Source organism: Rhinolophus ferrumequinum, chromosome 6 (assembly GCF_004115265.2).
Source record: "Rhinolophus ferrumequinum isolate MPI-CBG mRhiFer1 chromosome 6, mRhiFer1_v1.p, whole genome shotgun sequence".
Lineage (NCBI taxonomy): Eukaryota > Metazoa > Chordata > Mammalia > Chiroptera > Rhinolophidae > Rhinolophus > Rhinolophus ferrumequinum.
In genome coordinates this window covers 47888566-47907281 of record NC_046289.1, presented here as the reverse complement: position 1 = coordinate 47907281, position 18716 = coordinate 47888566, and the positions used below count along the sequence as shown (strand labels likewise).

At 38.9% G+C, this 18716-nt stretch overlaps 1 non-coding gene and 1 pseudogene across 1 annotated transcript; both read right to left on the bottom strand.

Moving 5' to 3' along the window:
- Positions 1–9796: 9796 nt before the first annotated feature.
- On the bottom strand, positions 9797–11741 carry LOC117023695 (broad substrate specificity ATP-binding cassette transporter ABCG2-like; annotated as a pseudogene).
- Positions 11742–18438: 6697 nt separating this feature from the next.
- On the bottom strand, positions 18439–18512 carry TRNAT-GGU (transfer RNA threonine (anticodon GGU)). Its single transcript has one exon. It is a non-coding gene; the product is annotated as a tRNA-Thr (tRNA).
- Positions 18513–18716: the final 204 nt, after the last annotated feature.

Below are 18716 nucleotides of genomic sequence, written 5' to 3'. Positions count from 1 at the left end.
AAAAAGACCCTTAAAGTCACCCACCCCTTTTCTTTCCCCCCTTCCAAGCCGATGCCCATGGGAGAGTGCAGTCACCAGGGATCTGGCCTGACGTACACAGGAGTCTGTGCTTCCTCTTCCCTCAGGATGGGAGTACCTGGTGTCACTTCTGAAATGCCTGACGATGGATGGACCCTCTGGGACCTCATTGTTTATGCTTTGGGACCTGCCACCTTCTGCAGGGAGGGAAATCTCTAGGTTTTGCAGAACCTTATTAAGGGACTGCCCTGGATCTCTTTATGGAATAAGAAAGCTTGTGTTTTTGATCTTCCACCTCCCCATAAAGCGCTGCTTATCATGTTTTCTCACTCTCCTCACAAGTGCTCTATAGTATCTTGGTCTACTCGCTTCTTCCCAATAAAACTGGCTCTCAACTGTCCTTTGGCATAAGGCCAGAATACCTCACACTAAGGTGAAAAAGACATGGAGCTCCCCATTTTATCTATTCAAGCTGTTGTACAAGCGATGGGTCTAATGATTATATACAGTGGGACCTGCAGTTTATAAGGGACTTGAACCTTTTCTACTTGCTTGGGGTGGGTGAGAAGTATTACAGAAGAGGTAACTGGTACCACTTTTGAAATCTCTGACTTATATATGGACTTTCTGTAGTCCCACTGTCCTGCTTTAGAATCCTTTTCCCTTACAAAATAATTAAAATGTGTTTTCCTGCTCTCCTAATGTTACCCAAGAACAAGAGTTGCATCGTCTCACAGGAGGGCATACTAGAACATACGAACAAGCCACGTGAACAAAGCCAAGCCAGCAGTGGATTTATGAAAAGAAATGATATAGGACTGTACACTCTCAAGATGGTGTGGGAGTGGGCAGGTCTAGAAGAAGAGCCACTCCACCTGAGAACAAAGAGGCTTAGGATATTATGCGAAATATTCAAGTTTTAGTGGTGGTACTATAGGCGTTCCCAAGGCGGGTCCCTTGCTGACCACTCCTTCCTGTGACAAGGTGGGATTCCCCTGTTTTTACTTGGCCCTTGTCGGAACTGTCATGGAACACGGGGTGAAAATTTTTCCCTGTCCACAATGTTTATAGTATTATAATCTATTACAATTAGCTGAAGCTGCACTTTTTCTTGAGAATGATCTACCTCTTCCTTGCTTTGTTTCCCATACTTTCTCCTTCCCTTCCTGCCCCTTCTCTTCCTGCGGCCCTGTTCTTTCTGCCAGCGGTAACACTACCTCACCCCTTTGAGATTTTGGCAGGTGCTCTGTCTCCTCCCCACTTTTAAACCCATTTTTCATTTGTCCTTTGGGAAAAAGACTAGATAACTCAGAATAGGATAGAAAATACCCATTTTTTTTTCTTTTGAAACAATGACTGTTGTTAGAACTGAACTAATAAAGCCTTAGTGACTGTACGTCAGGCATCATATTGTGGGTCTAAGGTTCTAGCAATTTAACAGTGTTGTCTGATTGCAAGATAGAATATTTGAAATGAAACTATTACAGAAAATCTGTGACATGTGCTCACTGATACACTATGCTCTGACTACCTGCAGGAAGAAGGGGGGCAAAGCAGCAATATCGCCTGTGTTCCATTATTGCCGACATTACTGACACTGAGCAAGACCCTCCTCTCTCTGACCTTCAATGACCTCATCTGTAAAATGAAAGGATGAGCTCATGGTTTCCCAAAGTCCCTGAACAACTCTAAAATAATACATTCTCTTAGGAATAAGGATGAAAGCAGACCTAGATCCCTACAATGAATGACAAAGAATTGGGAGAAAAATGTGCTTTGTGCCTAAGGTTTCTAGATTCCAGGAACTTTGTCCTTGACAATGATCTTAGAGTGGGTTGCTACTCAGAGTAAAGGAAGTAGGAGGATTGCTCCAAAAAACTGATAAACCAGACGTTGGACTGCCCTCTCCCCCCGCCATTCCCAAGTCTAGGGTTGAATTGTCAGGGTTACTTCTCTATAGGGCCTGGCTTTTCCTGGCCTGACTCATCTCCCACATCATCATGTACTCAGTATGATGCCGGAGCCAGAAGAAATTCCTGCTTGTGTCTTCAGACTTGCAGTGTGAGGAATCAGCTGTGGTGTGTCAGCATCTCCCTGCAAACACCTCAGTACTCATGGAAGTCTAAGAAGACTACCGAATACAACAGGCTGGGAGACTGGGGAGGAGAAAGCAGAGCACCCGTCCTTGTACTTCGGATTCTTCCTGGCAGGAACTGTCTAGCATCTCAACTCCCCGGGCTGGGGTAAAAGGAAAGCAGAAACCTCTGAGAAATATCTTGTCATATTGTGTTGAGTCAGTTATATTTTCTAAGAGGAATAATATTTTACCTACATTACTTCATTATTTACCTTTTAAAAATATTCATGGGTTGTTACTATCTATTTCTGAAAAAGCTTCAACATTGCCGTTGGTATATATCACTACCCATTTTCACTTAATAAGGAATAATTTTTAAGGAAAAAGGATAAGGGCAGATAAATTCTAAGAGAAAGGGCAGGGGTAGATTTTAGCATAGATTTTTTTTTTTTTTTTTTTAGGTATGTCACAAAAAACACTAGTCATAAAAAAAAAAAAAGATAAACTAAACTTCATCAAAATTTAAAACCTTAACTGTCCAAAAGATACCATGCAGAAAGTAAAGATAAGGCACCAATTGGGAGAAATTATCTGCAAAACATAACATTCAACAAAATTCTTACACATGAACTATAAAACAGACAGAATATAAAACGGTCAATAAGACAATGCAATTTTAAAACTGGGCAAAGGTTTGAGCAGACACTTCATCAAAGAAGATACATAAATGGTAACTAGGTGTTGTGGTAGAATTTGTCATGGCACCCTGAAGCCCACAGGCAAAGGTTTGAACCACAGCCTATCTGAATCTTGGCATAATGACTCGTGATCCTCCTGTCACCGGAAAACAAGGGTTCTTGTATTGCCGCAGGAAGGAATTCCAGGATGTAGGAATAAGCAATGCAAACAAAGCCAAGAGAGGAGTGGATATATTAAAGGAAAGAACAAGAGTACACTCAAAATAACGGGCATGGGCAGGCCAGGAGGAGGGCAACTGCATGGAAGAACAGAGGCTTAGGATTTTGTTCGAATGAGGGTGCGAAATATTCAAGTTCTAGGGGTAGAGTCACAGACATTCCCAGGGTGGGTCCCCACTGACCATTCCTTCCCATTGGGAGGTGAGATTCCCTTGTTCTTATTTAGGCTTTGTCGGAACTGTCATGGTGACACATGGGGTAGAGATTTTTCTCTGCCCGCGATGTGAACAGTATTATGAATCTATTATAATACGTCATAGCTGCATCTTAAGAATGATCTCATCTCCTCCCTTTGTTTCCTTCCCTTCCTTTGCCCTCTCTCCCTGCAGCCCTATTCTTTCTACCTACCGTAATACTCCCACAATAGGAGTGGAGGGGAGGTTTCTGAGGAGCTAAGACACTCTCCCCTGGGAGGTTGTCATGAGACAGTCTCGCATCTCCTCCTGGGCTCGGATCAGATATGGGCTTTCTGCCTTACCCCCCTCAGAACTGAGCTGCAGAACCTAAAAACCCCTTAGCAGTAGTCTAGAACTGACTCCTTAGCGCTGGGGTTTCCCACATCTCAGACTGCTGTCTCTGGCCCCTTTTGTCGCAGTATCATCCCTTTTGCTGTATGGGGCAAGGACCATGGGCAGCTGGCAGCTGGCACCTTCGGCTTACTCTCCTATTCACTGTCTACATAAATTGTCTAAATCAAAAAGTGGCTTGTTAAAAAAAAAAAAAAAAAAAAAAAAAAAAAAAAAAGTGGCTTGTTGTATCTTTGCAAGTCAAATCATCCATGCCTTGGCTTTGTCTTGGGTATGTGTGAGCTTGACAATAAGCACATGAAAAGATACTCAGCATCATTAGTAATCAGGGCGATACAAAACAAAGCCAGAGTGAGGCATCACTACACATCTATTAGAAAGGCTAGACTCAAAAAAGAATGATCACACTTAGTGTCAAAGAGGATGTAGAGTAAATGAAAAACTTAGACTCTTCAAGTGGAAATGTAACGTAGTACAACTGTTTTGGAAAATATTTCACAATTTCTTAAAAAGTTAAACTTAAACAAACCACATGACCCAGCCATTTCAATCTCAGGCAATTTACTCAAGAGAAATGAAAGCATATGCCCACACAAAGATTTCGACATGAATGCTATAGCAGCTTTATGTGTAATAGCTGAAAAACGGAAATAACCCAAATGGATAAATTATAGTATGTCCATCTACAGGACCATTACTCAGCACTAAAAAGGAAGAAACTATTGATAACAGAATGAAATCATTAAACCATAACAAAGATAGTACATATTAAATGATTGAATTTATATAAAATTCTAGAAAATGCAAACTAGTCTACAGTGACAAAAAGCAGATTAGTGGTCACCTGGGAGTGGAAGGTGGAGAAGGGAGGGAGGGGTGGATTGCAAAGGGTCATGAAGAAAATTTGGGGTGTGATATGTTCATCATCTTGGCTTATGATGACTTCCTGGATGTATCCATATATCAAAAAGTATCAAATTATACACTTAAAAATGTGCAGGTTATTGTATGTCAACTATAACTCAATAAAACCATGCAAACATGCAACCTGATCTATTTTTTTAATCACTCTGGCTGCTGTGAAAAGGGACTGTGAAGGATAAGAGTAGAAAATGGGAGTCCTTAGGAGGCTGGGGCAATGATCTGGGTGAGAGATGCTGGTGGCTGTTGAGACAGTGGAAGCGGAGAGGAGTGGACAGATGTGAGATCTATTTTGAGACCTAAACAACAATGTGCTAGCAGTTTGATGTCTCTTCTTCAGAGAATTCTCCCTTGTGTCCCTGGTCCAGGTCACATAAATGTATGATATCGTTTCTCATGGCTCTCTGTACTCACCTTCTACGCTCCATCAAAGTTTATAATTGTGTATATATCTGTAATTCTATTAGTGTTTCTCTCCACCACTAGACCACAGGTACCATAAGGGCAGGGTTTGTATCACTCGCCACTCTGTCCCAAGTGCCTTGTCCAGTGGTTGGCATGCAGAAAAGCTATGTGATGGTTTTAAAACATGTCTGCATATTATTTAATTTTTCTGCCATCAAGGAGTGTCATGTATCTCCCAAGGCTGTCTCAAAAGGTAATAGAACCCTGCTTTCTCTCTCTTTGGTTATTTACCCTCTTCACCTAGCCCCCCTGCTGTAAGGAAGCCTGGGCCACATACAGGGGTTCCGGCTGGCAACTCCAGCTGAGGTTCTGTTAATATCAATGGGTAAACATGACACTAAATGTTCAAGATGACTCCAGCCCCAGCCACAGTGTGACTACAACCACATGAGAAATCGTAAGAGAAAACCATCTAGCTGAGCCAGTCACCAACAGAACCATGAGAGATAAAAATAATTGTTCTTGTTGTAAGTCATTAAGTTTCAGGGTAGTTTGTCATGCATCGATAGATAATTGAAACAAATTTGGTAAATAATTTTTGAATGAATGAATGAGTGACGATAGAGGAAGGCTATTTCAGCTTTTTTCACGATGTGAATATTAGCTGGCAAGTCTGTTTCACCTTCCTGACCACGTCCTGAAGATCCTGGAAGCCCTGATTCAGAAATGAAAATCTGTGCTCTTCAGACTTATCAAAAGGAGACATGAAAACTCCCTACCCTCAACCCCACAGAGAACATGGCAAGGCCATCAAAAGTTAGCTCTGGCAGTGATCTCAAGGGAACAACTGTGAATTCTTAATCTTGAGTCCATGAACAGTTTGAGGGGAACAAAAATACATATATTTTATGTGTGTGCGTATACATTCTCCTGAAAAGAGAGTCCCCAGGGTCTACCTTTCATCAGATTTTCAAGAGTCTCTCCTCAAAATGTTAGGACTGCAGGTGAAAAAGAGTTTCTATGGAAAGTAACCTCACAGGGTAATGTGATCATAAATACCTAACTGGACAGGTCATGGTGGATAGTCACCCAGGTACATAACTTTTTTAGTAAAAGGTTTATCTTTGCCTTAAGCAAGCCCTGTCCACTGTTTTTCTGCATCTTGTTTAACACACCTTTGAAATAAGCTAACTACCCCTCAAGAGAGCACATAATCTCATTAACCATACTGTAATCCAATCTTCACTTTCATGTAGTCTTCCTTATATTCTCTACTTAATTGTAAATGCATAAAAAAACTGCAAAACTGTCATTCTTCATAGAATTTGAGATCTTGCTTCCTGGCAATTGTCATCAGTTTTGACTCAAACAAACTCAAAAAATTCTCGATTTCTGGTGAAGATGGCGCAGTAGGTAAACGCCGTGCTTACTTTCTTGCATGACCACATCAAAATTACAGCTAAACTACAAAACAACCATCATTGAGAATCGCCTAAAATCTTGCTGAACTGAAGGCCCTACAACTAAGGATGTGTAGAAGAAGCCACCTCGAGACCGGTAAGAGCGGCAGAGACCTGGAATGGGCTGGTTCCACACACACGTGACCATTAAAAATTGGGAGGGATATCTTGGCTGCAGAGTCACCCCTGGAGGAGTGAGGGGTCCCAAGCCCTCCCCAGCCAGGGTCCCAGTGCTGGGGAGAGAAGTCCGCATAATTTCTGGCCATGATAACCAGTGGAGATTGTGGCTGAGTGAGACTAGGGCAACCGCACTCCCAGGTGCTCCTCTTAAAGAGAAGACCAGGCAAGGACTTACTCACCAACAGAATTACTGGCTCTGCGCTCCAGCACTGGGGCAGCAGCTGCAGAGGCAGCAGGAGCACATGGTGGGGAACTGAGTTGTCTGGCTTCAGGACAGGGGCTGGAGAGGCAGCTTTCTCCTGGATGGAGGAGCTGACCGAAGCCATTATATGTTTTGGAGCCCTCCCCTTTTCTGAGTGCAGATGCAGGCAGATGCCATATCTGATCTCCGTCAAGCTGGCTAATGCCATTTGTTCCCATACCCTGGTGATTCAAGACCATGTCCCACCACGCCTAATTTTGGAGCACACCCAAGCTGCTTCCAGTGGCTTTTTCATACAAACTGCTTGCCTTGGCTCATGCTGCAGACTCTCGTAGAGTCTCTCAAAGGTTTTTGAATCCCAGACAAGCAGCATCTAGCTTGAGACTGTCCTGTACCTCTGGCTGAGCAGCCCTAAGCCTGGCACTAGAGGCAGCCGGTCTTGGTTGGCAGCTTGTCCTCTCAAGGCACTTTTGAGCACAGCACAGGGAGTAGCCATCTGTGTATTTCTTTGTGGCTCCTACCAGGTGGCCCCGGATGGGGCACTGGCTGCAGCTGAACTTGATCTACAATGAGTCCCCTCCCAGATAGCCCTGGGGTGGGCGCCCCCAGTGGCCAGCTTTGAAATGAGAACACTTTAAACGGCCTCTGGGACAACATCAAGTGTACCAACATTCACATTATAGGGGTACCAGAAGGAGAAGAGAGTGAGCAAGGGATTGAAAACCTATTTGAAGAAATAATGACCAAAAACTTCCCCTAACCTGGTGGAAGAAATAGATATACAAGCCCAGAAAGCACAGAGCGTCCCAAACAAGATGAACCCAAACAGGCCCACACCAAAGCATATATAATTAAAATTTCAAAGATTGGGGGCGGCTGGTTAGCTCAGTTGGTTCGAGCACGATGCTCGCAACACCAGGGTTGCTGGTTCCATCCCCACATGGACCAGTGTGAGCTGTGTCCTCCACAACTAGATTGAAACAACTACTTGACTTGGAGCTAATGGGTCCTGGAAAAACACACTTAAAAAAAATTGTTTTAAATTTTTAAAAAGTCAAAGATTAAAGACAAAGAGAGAATCTTAAAAGCAGCAAGAGAAAAACAGTTACCTTAAAAGGGAGCTTCCATAATACTATCAGCTGATTTCTCAACAGAAACTTTGCAGGCCAGAAGGGACTGGCAGAAAATATTCAGAGTTATGAAAAGAAAAGACCTACAACCAATATTACTCTACACAGCAAAGCTATCATTTAGAATCGAAGGACAGATAAAGAGCTTCCCAGACAATGAAAAGCTAAATTAGTTTATCACCACCAAACCAGTATTACAAGAAACGTTAAAAGGACTTTTTTAAGACAAAGGGGAAAAAATAAAAAATATGAATAACAAAATGGCAATAACTACATATCTATCAACAATTACTTTAAATGTGAGTGGATTAAATGCTCCAATCAAAAGACAGAGGGTGGCCGAATGGATAAGAAAACAAGACCCTTACATATACTGCCTATATGAGAATCACTTCGGATCAAAAGACACACACAGAGATGGAAAAAGATATTTAATGAAAATGGAAACAAACAACAAAAAACACTGGGGTTGCAATACTTATACCAGACAAAATTGATTTTAAAACAAAGACTACAACAAAAGGAAAAGAAGGACCTGGTAATCCCATGTCTGGATATTTATCTGAAAAAACCTAAAATGTTACTTCGAGCGGACATGCTCATCCATATGTTCATTGCAACATTATTTACATGAGCCACAATATGAAGGCAAACCAGGTGTTTCTGAATAGATAAATGGATAAAGAAGAAGTAGTACCATGTTTCCCCGAAAATAAGACCTAGCTGAACAATCAGCTCTAATGCATCTTTTGGAGCAAAAATTAATATAAGATCCTGTCTTATTTTACTATAATATAAGACTGGGTCTTATATAATACATATAATATAATATAAGACTCGGTCTTATAATATATAACATATTATATTATATAATATGTTGTTATATAATATAATATATAAAACCTAGTCTTATATTAATTTTTGCTCCAAAAGATGCATTAGAGCTGATTGTCCAGTGCATTAGAGCTATTTTTGGGGAAACAGGGTATGTACAATGGAATATTACTCAGCCTTGGCAGAAATGTTGCCATACGTGTTGCTAAGGGGAAGAGTGCAGAATGTGTGATCCCCAGGGGAGTAGGAGAGCATAAGGAAGCCTGCACATTGATTCTTCCACACTACACTGGAATCTTTTCCCCTTATACTCTGGCTATGTATCCTTACTATATCACTGTAATAAGATTTAGTAATAAATACAACTATGTACTGAGTCCCATGAGTTCTTTTAGCAAGTTCCTGAGTGTGGGGTGGTCTTGTATACCCCTGACACAGTTGCCATTCCGTGGTGTTCTTCAGTTGTCTAGTATTCAAAATCCCATTGCCTCTCTTTACAAAGGCAGTTGTGAGAATGTAGCTTTATTTGAAGCTCTGAAATAATAGTTAAATGCTGAAGAAAAGGATCCAATAATCCACTGAGTGAAGCCTACTTATTTCTTGTTCATAATTTTCAATATCTCTTTAGCAATAGGATTATGCATGTTGAAAGAGCCAACAGCTTTATTATAGAACTCCATTGCTTAAAGGAATTTGTTGAATACATTAAAGAAAATATTGGCAAAATGTTTATCCCTTTAAGTGTCAAGGCTGTTCTTAAAAGGAACAATATTATCTATGAACAGGTAAAGAAATTCTTACTTGAAGTGGATAATTATTACGCCACTTGCAGTGATTATCTTTTGAAATGGTTTCATCCTTTAAAGAATTTTGTTCTACATGGTATTACTAAGTACTGTTTCAACATGGGAGCAAGTGAAATTTTCATAAGGTATATTGAAAAAGAAGGGAATAAAAGTTGATGACAACGCTCTTTTTCTGTCAGTGCACATCATTTTTTTTCAAATGTGAATCAAGGTGCTCCCTTTTAAATGTGTAGATAAATCATGTAAATTATAGAAAAATTTAAGACAAGTTTTTTAGAAATAAAAATTTTAGGTAGGCAATTGTCAGGAAGATAATAGTCATGCATGCCAAGGCTACATGATTCTTCCGCAGGCCCTAAGGTGAGAGGTCGATGCCCTGGTTTATCAAGAATTCTTGGCCAGTACATATTACAAAACTACAAGTATTGTTTGCTGTTATACTTAGTCCTGGGCAAAAGTTCTGTCCCAAAAATACATGATGTGCAAAGCCGCATAGCCATATCAAGGTATGCTGAAAGCCAAGGCACAATGGTTCTGAGATTGACCAACAGCCCTGAAAATATCATCATAAACACAAAATAGATGGTCATGGAAAGTGTTGCTATGGATACCATACTCTGACCTGCTGTTATGGCCAGTGCCATAAAAGTGGCCAAATAAGCCACCATCCTAAGAGTAAACATCACAATGAAGAAGGCCTCTACCACTGTTTTCAATCCTGACAAGAAGCATAGTATACAAGTAAATATAATACTTGGTAACATCCTCATGTGTAGTAAATCAAACAACAGTTTTCCAAAGAAATAAGATGAGAACTCTGTAGTATCCATTGATATATCCATGGATAAAGAGCTTCTTCTTGACCACAAAGAGCTCCATGGATGATATATTGCTGAAACACTGGTTGGTCGTCAGGAGAAGAGCACCCCACCTCTATTCTGGATTACTGAAGGGAGGGTCACTTTTTAGATAATAGGAAAAGGCACCTATAACCAGTCCCAGGAAGACTGTTACAATTATCTGAGCTATAGAGGACTGGTGATCATCTACTAGGTTTTTGAATGAACACTTGGAAATCCATTTGAGTTGATGGCAAAAGGAGGTGGCATAGGTGATCTTAAAGGCTACACTCTTCTTCTTTTTCTGAACTCTTGAGAGTTGATCTAAGTCAAATTTCATTTCTCTGAAGAAGGTGGAGTTGACATAAATGCTAATTTTTCTGAGTGGCTTACCTCTCTTTGAAGGCTCTTCCATCTCGTTGGCTTCCTCATCTTCATTCTCTCTGTTTAATATCACAGCAGAGAAGTCTTCATTAATGATATCCAGGAAGTCTGCAGGGTTATTATAGGGCTCACAGTGGTGACCAGCTGATGCAAAGTACCCCAAGGCCTCCTGGGCAAGGCCATGCATGGAACAGTACTCTTCCTGAGGCCAACAAGGTGAGGCTATCAAACAACTTGAAGATGGAAAAATGAGGGTTATGAATGGAGCAGATGATGGTTCATCCGTGTTTAGACATCTTCTTCAGGACCAAAAGGACAACATTTGCTAAGCTCAAGTCAAAGCTGGTTGTAGGCTCATTTCAGCACAAGATGGATGTATCAGTAAAAAGTTCCATTCCAATACTAGTCCTTTTTCTTTCTCCTCCAGACACACCAAGGATAAACTGAGCTCCAACCTTGGAATCCTCCACTTTAGCCAGACCTAACTCTTGAACGACCATGTTTATCTGTTTTGTTTTCATGATTCATCATAGTTGTTGGAAGCCAAAGAGCTGCTGAGAACTGTATATTTTCTCTCACTGTCAGAGTTCTCATCGCGACATCATCTTGTACCACGTAACCTGAGTTACATTTGAAATTGGCAGATTGAGGCGCTCCATTTATCAAAACATCTCCAGATAATCCCTGTGGATCTTTCCTTGCAGCTAAGACATCTAACAGCGATTTGCCTCCGCCTGTGGGTTTCAGAATGGCCTTGAGGCCAGGTCTTCTGATTCCATTAATATTCATTAGTATTTCTTTCTCAACTGTTTTTCAACCAAATAGAAAGCCACTCTTCACTTTTATTCGACAGCAGATATTATGAAAACTTAACACGGCTCCTTCAGTAAATGTCTACAGGTCATTGGAGGTCATCCCAGGGAGACCATTGGTGTTTCTTTGTGATACTGGGATAAAAACATGGTCATTACTGGAAGACATCAGGAGAGTTTCTGCCTTCACATGCTATGAACAGCCTGGGAATGCACAGGCCCGGGGTCACAGTCACAATCTGGACCGCAGACGGCAAGTGGGGCTCAGTGTATATTTTTAAAATTCATTGATCAAAAGGTGCAATGCAATCCTGAAGAATGCAAAAACAACTTATACCGTGAAAGATGGTATTATGTGTTTCAACAAATCAAATTTGAAGAGCAATCCTCAGAGTTGTTAACTTTATATACCAGCACATGCTCAGTAACTGAGCCTGTACTCACCATAACACTAATGTTGAGTGTGTTTGCTCACTAATGGATGTTCAATAGACAAAAGAATGAAATGAGTTGAATGTGACCATTGTAGAAGCTATGTTACAATGCAATGGAACTTAGACTGTTACTGTAAGGAATTTTATAAGCAAATTCTACAAAACAAGGATTCATTAAGGAGAGCCAAATCATCATGGAAATATAAAGAAGCATGTAACTCAGATACTTGATATTTCAGATAAATAATTTTTAAGTATGTTCTATGCAATATTTTTCTTTTATCTCAGTGTACATTGCATAGGCAATTACTAATAATTTACATGTAACTAGGCATCTTGTATTTTTAATTGTTAAGTCTGGTAAACCTTGACACACGGGTTACTTGTGCAGAGATACAGCCCAAAAGGCCTTCTCCAAGGCACATTATATTAAAATTGTTAAAAATTAATGACAAAGAAAGGCAGCCAGAGAAAAGAAGACAGTAACGTATAAAAGAAATCCCATTAGATTATCATCGGATTTTTCAGCAGAAACTCTACAAGCTAGAAGGGAGTGGAATTAAATATTCAAACTATTGAAAGAGAATAATTACCAGCCATAAACATAATTATAGTGGGGGACATAAATACCCCATTGACAGCTATGGATAGATCGTCCAAACAGAAAATCAATAAAGAAATATCAGCTTTAAATGACACATTAGACCAAATGGACATAATCAACATTTACAGAGCCTTTCATCCAAGAGCACCAGACTATACATTCTGCTATAGTGCATATAAGACATTCTCAAGAATAGACCATATGTTGGGACACAAAACTAGCCTCAACAAATTTAAGAAGACTGAAATCATCCCAACCATATCCTCTGACCATAATGCTTTGAAAATCAACTGCGAAAAGAAAATGGGTAAAACCACAAATATGTGGGGATTAAACAACATGGTAATAAAGGGTGACTGGGTCAAAGAAGAAATAAAAGAAGAGATCAAAAGATACATAGGGACAAATGAGAATGACAACACAACATATCAAAAATTTTGGGATGCAGCAAAAGTGGCAATAAGGGGGAAGTTTATATCATTACAGGCCTACCTCAAGAAACAAGAAAAATCCTAAACAAATAACCTAATATTACATCTTTAAAAACTAGAAAAAGAAAAACAAACAAAGCCCAAAATCAGCAGGGGAAGGAATAAAAATTAAAGCAGAATTAAATGTAATGGAGAATGAAAAGGCAATAGAAAACTATTAATTCAACAAACAGCTGGTTCTTTGAAAAGGTTAATAAAATTGACAAAGCCCCAGCTAGACTCACTAAAGAAAAAAGAGAAAAGACTCAAACAAAATCAGAAATGAAAGAGTAGAAGTTATGACAGACACTGCAGAAATACAAAGCATCAAACAAGAATACTATGAAAGACTATATGGCGCCAAATTTAATAACCTAGAAGAAATGGACAAGTTCTTAGAAATACATAACCTTCCAAGACTGAATCAAGAAGAATTGGAAAACCTAAATAGACAGTAAGGAAATTGAAACAATCATCAAAAACCTCCCCAAAAGTAAAAGTCCAGGACCAGATTCTTCCCTAGTGAATTCTATCAGACATTCAAAGATAATTTAATACCTATTCTTTTCAAACTCCTCCAAAAAGTTGAATTAGAGGCAATACTTCCTAACTTACTTTATGAGGCCAACATTACCCTGATACCAAAACCTGGCAAGAATAACACACAAAAAAGAAAAAAGACCAATATCTCTGATAAATACAGATGCAAAAATCCTAAACAAAACATTAGCAAATCAAATACAACAATGCATTAAAAAGATTATACATCATGATCAATTGGGGTTCATTTCAGGGGTGCAAGGAGGTTCAACATATGCAAATCCATCACTGTGATACACCACATAAACAAAACTAAGGATGAAAATCATATGATCATATCAATAGACGCAGAAAAGCATTTGACAAGATATAACATCCATTTATGATTAAAACATTCAATAAAATGGGTATAGAAAGAAAGTATCGCAACATAATAAAGGCCATATACTACAAACCCTCAGCTAATAACATACTCCATGGTGAAAAATGGAAAACTTTTACTGTAAGATCAGGAACAAGACAAGGATGCCCATTCTCACCACTGTTATTCAACATAGTGTTGGAAGTCCTAGACAGAGCAACAAAGCAAGAGAAAGAAATAAAAGGCATCTAAATTGGGAATGAGGAAGTAAAATGGTCACTTTTTACAGATGACACGATTCTTTATATGGAAAATCCTAAAGAGTCCACCAAAAAGACTATTAGGAACAACAAATAAATACAGTAAAGTTGCAGGATACAAAATCAATGTACAAAAATCCATTGCGTTCCTACATACTAATAATAAAATTTCAGAAAAAGAAATGAAAAAATAATAATCATTTTGCAATTGCAACAAATACAGTAAAATACCTAGAAATAAACTTAACAAAGGATGTGAAGGACCTATATACTGAAAACTATGAGACATCATTAAAAGAAATTGAAGTCACGAAGAAATGGAAAGATATTCTGTGTTCATGGATTGGAAAAATCAGCATAGTTAAAATGGCCACATGACCCAAAGCAATATACAGATTTAATGCAATCCCCATCAAAATTCTGTCATTTTTTAAAGAAATAGAATTTAAAAAATCATATTTGTATGGTACCACAAAAGACCCCTAATATCCAAAGTAATACTAAGAGAAAAAGAACAAAGCCAGAGGTATCACACTCCCTGACTTCAAATTATACTACAAAGAACAATAATCAAAATAGCATGGTATTGGCAGAAAAACAGACACACAGACCAATGGAACATAACTGGGAATTTAGGAATAAACCCACATATATGGGCAAATAATTTTTGACAAAGGAGCCAAGAACATATAATAGAGAAAACAAAAGCTCTTCAATAAATGGTGGTGGGAAAATTATAAAGCCACATGCAAAAGAATCAAACTAGATTGTTATTTGTCACCATACACAAAAATTAATTCAAAATGGATCAAAGACCTAAATATAAGAACTGAAACAATAAATTGCAGTGAAGAAACATAGATACTAAATTGATGAACCTTGGTCTTAGAGAGGATTTTATGAATTTGACCTCAAAGGCAAGGGAAGTAAAAGCAAGAATAAATAAATGGGACTATATCAAACTAAAAACTTCTGCATAGCAAAAGAAACCATCAACAAAACAAAGAGGCAACTAAATGAATAGAAGATATTTGCAAAAAACACCTCTGATAATGGACTAGTATCCAAAATATATAAAGAACTCATACAACTCAACAACAACAACAATAAAACAATCCGATTGAAAAATGGGCAAAGGACCTGAACAGACAATTCTCCAAAGAAGACATGCAAACAGCCAATAGATATATGAAAAGACGCTTAACTTCACTAGCTATTAGGGAAATGCAAATCAAAACCTCAATGAGCCACCACCTCACAATTGTTAGAATGGCTCCTATCAACAAGATAAGTAATAACAAATATTGGAGAGATTGTGGGGACAAAGGAACCCTCATGTAGGGACGCTGGTGGGAATGTAAATTGGTACAGCTACTATGAAAACAGTATTGAGGTTTCTCAAAAAATTACGAATAGAATTACCATATGACCCAGCAATCCCTCTTCTGGGTATCCACCCAAAAAATCTGAAAACATTTATCTGTAAAGACATGTGTGCTCCGATGTTCATTGTAGCATTATTTATGGTGTCCAAGACATGGAAACCACCAAAGTGTCCTTTGATAGATGATTGGATAAAGAAAATGTGGTGTATATACACAATGGAATACTATTCAGCCATAAGAAAAGATGAAGTACTGTCATTTTGCAACAACATGGAAGAATCTTGAGAATATCATATTAAGTGAAATAAAACTGATGGGAAAAGTAAAGAACCATATGATTTTACTCATATATAGGATATAAAACTGAAAGCAACAAATGAACAAGACAAACAAAAACTCATAGACACAGACAACAGTAAGTATAGTGGTTACCAGAGGAAAAAGGGGGAAGGGGGCGGTAGAAAACGGTAAAGAGGGTCAAATATATGGTGATGGAAGGAGATTTGATTTTGCGTGGTGAACACACAACGCAATATACCACAGAATTTATACACTTGAAACCTATATAGTTTTATTAACCAGTCACCTTAAATTTAATTTAAAAATAAATTTAAAAAAGAAACTGATAGGTTAACTGATAAGACTGACCTCATGGAAAACTGAGAGGTTGTTGGGAGATATTGGAAAATTAACCATAATATATATCTAAAAAAGCCTAAAAATTGCGAGAAAGGCACTTACTAATTTCAAAAATAGATTGTGCAATAAAGGAAAAAATTATAGTAACCTTGCCTGGTTCAAGGAAAACAATATTTATATAGACATATTATGAAAAACAATGCATATTGATTTAACTAAATATTGCTATAAAAGTATTTTAGAAGGATGAGGTGATGGCAGTACCATGTAAGAGAAGAAAATCATCATTTACAATGATAAGGTATCATAGAATTTTGTATCAAATGAATAAAAAGATAATAAAGACATCTCTTTATTGCTATATGCTCTGAAACATGCCGGCCATTAACTACCTACTCCAAAACAATGGCTTCTCTTCCATTTTAATCATTTAGTTGCCTTCTGCTTGTCTCTAATCTGAGTGCTATGTTCTATTTTATGTAATCCTGCAATCTGCTCTTAGCATTGCTGCAGCATTAATTGTCAAATATATACAGAGTACCTATTATGAACCACACACTTTTAATTATATTCCCTTTTCCAGAAAACAATTGACTCCCTGATGGGTCAGAGTTGAAACAGTTTTCTTCCTCTTTCCATCCCTTGTCCACTCACCCCCAAAGCATGCTTTTGGGGAGCAGGTGAAGAACAGTAATGGAAAATAGCCCCTGAGGGGTTTCCCACTCCCCTCTTCCCAGAGCTTCATGAGGGTGCCCCATTCTCAGGCGCCAGTAGTTGAAAGCTGTCCTCTGGTAGGCCAACAACCCCATCATCCAATATCAATTCTCAGTTTTGATGGAATACGGGGTACTCTTACATTAGAGTCATTCTTTGTGAACCCCCACTAGCTGGGACATCTCCTTACCTCCCCAACAGGAAGCACATTTACCTACAAAACAAACTCTAATCTCTTATTTCGGTTATACAGGGCTTTACTGTGCTCAAAGAATATTTACGTACAGAATTCAACAACTCTGCGAGGCAGGCAGAGTGGATATCATCACCATTTTACAGATGAGCAACAACCTCAAGAAGGTTATATGGAGACAGTATGGACTAGTGCAGTCATACCAGTTGATAAAATACTGAAATAATTCTAAGCCAAGTAGTAAATAGCTATTGCCCCAAGCCACCTAAGTTCTCCTCTTGCCCCACCTATCCTAGACGCCCCACCAGGACTTACTGGATGAATATCATCACAATCTGCCAAGTAAGGATGAATGTTTAGCACAGCAGGAAGCTTGGGGACCATCCTTTAATGGCTCAGAGTCTGCCTCATATCATTTGAACATATTTGAATATCATCCCTGGTTATATGGCTGACCACGATTACTTGGTTAAATAAGAGAAAATGTCAGGAAACTTAGATTGAGATAAAAGTTGCAAAGCTCTCAATTCAAGGAGGCAGAGATGTAGAATAAAATCTGCCTTAGCCAGTGTTTACTTTCCATTAGTGTCCCTTTTACAACATTCTTTTTTTTTTAATTAAAGTTTATTGGGGTGACAATTGCTAGTAAAGTTACATAGATTTCAGGTGTACAATTCTGTAGTACATCATCTATAAATCCCATTGTGTGTTCACCACCCAGAGTCAGTTCTCCTTCCATCACCATATATTTGTTCCTTTTACAACATTCTAACATTATGTGCATATGAAGCATCTGATGACAATCCACATTCTTTTAAAAATCTTGTAGCTAAAATATTCATACGGCTTTCTTTGTAATTAATGGCATAGTTCAAGAGTTAGAGCTGGGGTCGGTTACCTTTACCCTATCTGAGTTAAAGCCTTTGTAATTCCAATATTTATTTTATCAATTGATGCAAAACTTTTAGGAAGATTGCTACATATTTAGCAATTATCCCAGAAGTCAAGATGTCAGGAGCTATCAGTTACAGTCGTCGGCATTTCCAGTGCTCATAGGGGCAGGTATGTGTGATAAATCATATGTACTCACAAGAAGAAAATATCAAATGAGAACTGAAAGAACATATATGTCTGAATTGGGGATGCAGGTCACCTCCCTGCTTCACTCTCAGTAATGTCTCCTTCCGGATTATTATTTTTGTGTGTGGATTATTATGATGGAAGGGGGAAATTTTTTTTTTTTTTTAAGGAGGGCACAGCTCACAGTGGCCCATGTGGGGATTGAACCCACAACCTTGGTGCTACCAGCACCACACTCTAACCAACTGAGCTAACCAGCCACCTGAAAGGGGGAATTTAACCAGGATGAGATTGGGAGAAGTATTCAATATGGCACATAGGCTTTTGGCTACAGTAAGCCTGTGACAAAAAGTACGTACTCCTTTGAGCGAGGCCAGCCACGTAGCGAACCATGGAGCTAACATGTCCTAGGCTGTTATGAGCTGACCCAATCAGAGAACACATTATGAAACCCCAACAACTGC